Source organism: Nanorana parkeri, unplaced genomic scaffold (assembly GCF_000935625.1).
Source record: "Nanorana parkeri isolate BGI_ZX_2015 unplaced genomic scaffold, ASM93562v1 scaffold2144, whole genome shotgun sequence".
In the NCBI taxonomy this organism is placed as follows: Eukaryota; Metazoa; Chordata; class Amphibia; order Anura; family Dicroglossidae; genus Nanorana; species Nanorana parkeri.
The window spans coordinates 131,894-137,761 of NW_017308412.1; positions in this window are offsets into that span (position 1 = coordinate 131,894).

Sequence of the window (5,868 nt, forward strand, 5' to 3'; positions counted from 1 at the left end):
CCATGTTTAGGTATATCAGCCCACCTGTAGATAACTAGAAGATCTTGAGCCTCCGCAAAGTGGGAGCATGGGGCTTGAATATATCTATAATTACAGTGCCACCACCCAGCTGGGTCTTGTGTGTTACAAGTGGGAGAAGAAGGAGAATTACCTTGCCCCCAGGCATGTTACTCACAGTTCCAGGTTCTCTTGCAGTGATGAGACAAATCAAAGTCCATTGATGCCTTCTTGAATATTTATTTAGAATAGTAGAACTGAAGAAAGGAAGGGTTGGAATACCCAAAAATAGTAACAGTAGTAAATCCTGGTATCTCTTATGGCTGACAGTCCCTGTACAGAAGGTTAAGCTTCTCCCTCACAATAGGTGAGAAGTGTCTCCATTCCCACAGAGGTTCCAGTGTATACGCTGTGTCAGGCCTTGCCTGCAGCTTGGACCAATGGAGGTTGGAGTGGTTACTCCAGTGTCCCCATGGATCCAATCAGCATGGGTAAGGTCCTATTCCCAGTATATAGTAAAGTCTAGAAGTACATAGTAGGTCTTAGGCCCTCAGGCCTGGGCAGCAGCCCCGCTCCGAAGCAGCAACTCCCAATTGGGGAGTGGCGAAGAAGAACAATCCAGTACTGAGGATGCTCAGGGATTTTGTTGTAGCCAACCCCTCCCAGTAATGACACTCTCCGCAATGATCAGCTTATCACAAAACCACAGCCAGATATGATGTAACCCCAGCACAGCAAAGTCTGGTGGATGAAACAACATAAGTGACCAATGGGCACGCCCTACTGGTGAAAAATCGTAGTTACACATCCCCCGAAAAATGCACTGCACTGGTTGAGGGGGTGTTAGGGGGGTACATCCCTATATCTGTATTGTAGAAAGTATAAATTAAAACAGTATTTATTAATTCATATTTCTTTTCTTTTGAATCCAGGCGCTGAAATGACCTTACTATCCTCCATGACTCCCCGGCACTCCGAAACCCCGCTTTCTGCCACCAATGGACTAATATGATCAATAAATATGGAGTCTGATCAGGAGATTGTCTTGTGTCTTATGGGAATGTGGGAATAGAAATCAAAGACAATTCCATCATTGTTGTAGGGAACATGATTATAGAACACACGTAGTCAGAATGGGAACAATCTTACTCTTCCTGCTCTGAAGTGAACCTGTCATTTGGCCATGACTGGGCCAAGTACTGAGTTGCTGCTCCATTCTGTAGTCCTAAGTAGTAAGTTTCTTCTCCATAATCTTTATGCTGCTATAATGGTGGAATAGTTATGTGGCTGCACAGAATGGAGTACACATGATGAATAGTATATTGACCTTCAAGAGAGTCATTGTTTGCCATGTTTTCCCATTCAGACCTCATCCATCTCAACAGCTGATCTCCCTTTCATCACAAATCCCGTATGTACAGAGAATACAGCTGTGCTGTCTGCACCTCACCCACATCACAGACATCTCACACTTTATTCACACGGACACTGCAGAGAACATCTGAAATCTATTAACTGAACTTCATTAACATTAACTGCTTCCAATCCAGTGCAACTTCCCTCTTAATGGTCAGAGAAGACAGTAGAACATTGACATCCGTGACAGATACAATTACAGTATAAAAAAAATAAAAATCATAAACAGTGTCTATACAGTATATATACACTGAGTGGCCAGATTATTATGACCACCCCAGTAGCTGCAAAGGGCGCAGCCAACCCAATACTGAACCCGACGGACTAAGACTGGGATGACAGTAGAGTTCATGTGCATGTAAAGGCGTCCCAATACACTTGGCAAATATAAATGAATATATATAAAGATAAATATATATTCACATTTGTCAGCCTATAATTAAAAACAATTATTTTTACTAATTAAAGTAGTATACCAAATAAAATACTTATATTGGCCTTTTAATAATAAATTGGTATGGAAACCACTTATTGAGCTACAGTCCAGTAATCCAACGCACATCCTCCTTGCTACATTTGGCTTCGGCATTAAAGGGTTTTCTACATTTCTATGGAGTTCAGCTTCAAAATAAACATTTCCGTCCAGGTGAGGGAATCCCCGGCTTCATTCATCATCCTATCTCTATTCAGGCTTAACATTTGAGAACTGGGACGTGAGATGTCTCGCTCTGCCATTGTTTACACGCGGGATCTGATTGTTGGCGTGCGTTCAGCATCAAACATCTGTCCACCCGTTCCCCCAGGACCCGGATTCATCAACATGTTCTGTAAAAACTCTCATGTAACGTCTAGCCATAAAGCATCAGGAAAACCCTCGCCGCACTCAACTATACCGACTTCTATTCCTCTGTTCTAAATGATCTATTTTACATGGACAGAGGGTCCAACTCGGCCAATCAGCTGAGGCCTTTTTTTTTTATTTTTTGCACCCATGTTATATTCCACATTTTAGGCCTGAAAATTACTTAAAACCCCCCAAACATGATATATTTTCTGAAAGCCCAGACCCTGTGCAATAAAATGGCGGCAGTTGCAAATTTTTATGTTGCACGATATTAGCGCACCTTCTTATCAAACCCCAACATTTAGTGAAAAATGTACTTAAATGCCCCAAAACACAATAAAATACCCATTTTTAAAAATAAAATATAAAAGATGAGGTTACACCGAGTAAATAGATACTCAACACGCCCAGGTAAAAAATTGCGTGCGTCCGCGAAACGGCAACAAACTTCAGTACCCCCAAAAAGTCCATACATGACGCTTTAAAATCCCCCCACAGGTCATCAGTTTAGAGATACCCAAAAATACTGGCCCTAGAATTATTGCTCTCACTCAGGCGTGCGCGGCGATATCCGACATGTGTAGCACGTTCTTCGTTTTCATACGCAGTCGCACCTGACGCGTGTTTACATGGCGATGTGGGGGGCGGGGGACTTGTAAAAAAATTTTTTTATTATTTTTAGATTTATTTTATTTCATTTTCATTTTAAAAACTGTTATTTTTTTTAAAAAATTTATTTTAATTGCTATCACATACGGGGGCTTATAAGCCCCCCATGCGATAGCATATTGGTGGTGACAGGTACTCTTTAAGGTGATGCTGGGGGTCCAAAAGACCCCCAGTGTCACCTTTACACTCCAAATAAGAGCCCGGCACTGACAGCCCAGGGACCGGAAGTGATGCAATCTGCATCGCTCCCGGTTCCCATAGAACGGGGAGGGGATCGATGAACGGAGGTCCATCTCCTCCCCAGTTCCCTGCCGACACCAGAGAAGCCGGTCCCGGGCCCGTAGGAGGGACAACGGAGCCCAGGAAGTACAGCGGGGGTGTCGGGTGGGGTTCGAGCGAGCAACATCCCACAAGTCAATGCGCCTTCTGTAGCTCTAATTGGTTAAAGGCTTGCACCTGACCACAGACTTTGCCCAATCATGTCTCACCTGTCAGATGACATTAAACTACACAATTGGGCGGAGGTAGCTGTCACTGCTAGCCCCGCCCTATGTTTTGCCGTCATCTATCAAAATACCATTATGCGGCGGGAGTCGGCGGGGAGCGGACGGGACGGCGGTCGTCGTTTTTTTTTTTTTTTAATTTCTATTTATTTTTTATTGTTTTATTTTTTATTTCGTCGTGGACAACGCTGGACGCCGTGATCGACCCTGGATTACGTCGGTGGATCCATTTTTTGGGTAAAAAAAAAAAAAAATTGTCAAAAAGATGTCTTTTTTTTTTTTTCAAATGAAGGATTTTGTCAAAAGTCTGGACTTTTTACTCATTCACAAGGGAGGGGGGCGGCATCTGGGTGCCCCTTTATTAAAGGGGTACCCTGATGTGAATAAGCCCCCTTGCCCGCAGACCCCCACAACCACTGGGTCAGGGTTGTGGGGAAGAGGCCCTTGTCCCCATCGGCACGGGGACACCCTCCTCCTTTGCCGCTGCGGAGCTGTGTCAGTGACAGCCAGCAGCTGCGGCAGAAGAGGCCCGGCGTTCGCAGTGAAGGAGGAGGTGGGGCCCGCCTAAGAGCAACCCCGCCTCCTCTTAAATCACCGGCCAGCAACCTAAGAGTAGGTGGGGCCAGTGATGTAAGAGGAGGCGGGGCCCGTCGATAGAAGAGAAGGCGGGGCCTGGGGACAGAAGAGGAGGCGGGGCCCCGGCGACCATGGAGGCGGAGAGTGCTGACAGGTAAGAAGTGTGCAGCCCATCTGAGACCCTACAGAGCCCGCTATAGAGAGTCTATGGCGGGCTCTGCAGGGTCACTCTCAGATGGGCTCTGCAAGTGGCATAACTAGCAATCACGGGGGCCCCATACAATATTTTGCTATGGGGCCCCTATGATTTCTAGTTACGCCCCTGGTTATTACCTCAAAATGCGTACACCTCAGTAACACGTCTCTTCCCAGTCGTAGATGTGGAATAATGGGATAGGGCTTTGTTAGCATTACACAATGGGGAACCTTGACTGAGCTGCGCTCGCTTTACCAGGAATAAACTATAATGGGTTTCATTGTGCAACTGTGAGTAAGAAAACGATGCAGCCTCTAATGTGCGTTGTGTTCCGCCACATCCACAATGAGCTTTAACAACAGATAATGTTCATCCATTCGTAGCACCAGAGAGGAGTTATTATTATTTGTGCTGGGAGACAGGAAGACTAAACTCCAGGCACATAGAGAAGGCACAACTTAATGCAGCTCTGTATTCATTAATACAATATCAAATGCTAATTTTAAAGAGACCCTGTCACTTACTGGGTAAAAGAACAGCAATGTGCCTCTGAACTTGCTAGGAAATCTGACTACTCCAGGAAGCGCCAACTCCCTAGCACACCTTTCTCCTTCCTTGCACGTCGTAGCTGCTGGTCTAGCTCCTCAACCCCTCCCCTTACCTCCCTACATAACCATAGGGGAGGAGTAAAGGGGAATACTATAGACCAGGGGTGCCCATTAGGTCGATCGCGATCTATCAGTCGAACGCAAAGCGAACACTGGTAGATCGCGATCGGCTCACTGACCTGTGTCCTGTCCTCCAGCGGCGCTCGTGTGGCTGAATGTGTCAGATGCCGCAGACGGGAAGGGACGCCTCTCCCCGCGTGCAACGTCGGCCACATTCAGCCACACGAGCGCCGCGGGAGGACAGGACACCGGCGCACGAGAGGAGACCTGGGAAGCTGCTGCAGTGGAGGTAAGAAAAAACAGCCAGGAGAGAGGCAGCGGAGATAGTGAGAGAAGAGACAGCAGAGAAAGTGAGAGAAGAGACAGCAGAGAAAGGGGAGTGAGACAGCAGAGAAAGTGAGAGAAGAGACAGAAGAGAGAGAGAAGAGAGGCAGCAGAGAGAGAGAGAGAAGAGAGACAACAGAGAGAGAGAGAAGAGAAACAGCAGAGAATGTGAGAGAAGAGACAGCAGAGAGAGAGAAGAGAAACAGCAGAGAACGTGAGAGAAGAGACAGCAGAGAGAGAGAGAAGAGAGACAGCAGAGTAAGTGAGAGAAGAGACAGCAGAGAGAGAGAAGAGGCAGCAGAGAGAGAGAAAGCAGAGAAAGTGAGAGAAGAGACAGAAGAGAGAGAGAAGAGAGGCAGCAGAGAAAGTGAGAAGAGAGACAGCAGAGAGAGAGAGAAGACAGACAGCAGAGGGAGACAGCAGAGAGAGAGAAGAGAGACAGCAGAGGGAGACAGCAGAGAGAGAGAGAAGAGAGACAGCAGAGAACGTGAGAGGAGAGACAGCAGAGAGAGAGAAGAGAGACAGCAGAGTAAGTGAGAGAAGAGACAGCAGAGAGAGAGAGAGAGAAGAGACAGCAGAGAGAGAGAAGAGAGAAAGCAGAGAAAGTAAGAGAAGAGACAGCAGAGAAAGTGAGAGAAGAGACAGCAGAGAAAGTGAGAGAAGAGACAGCAGAGA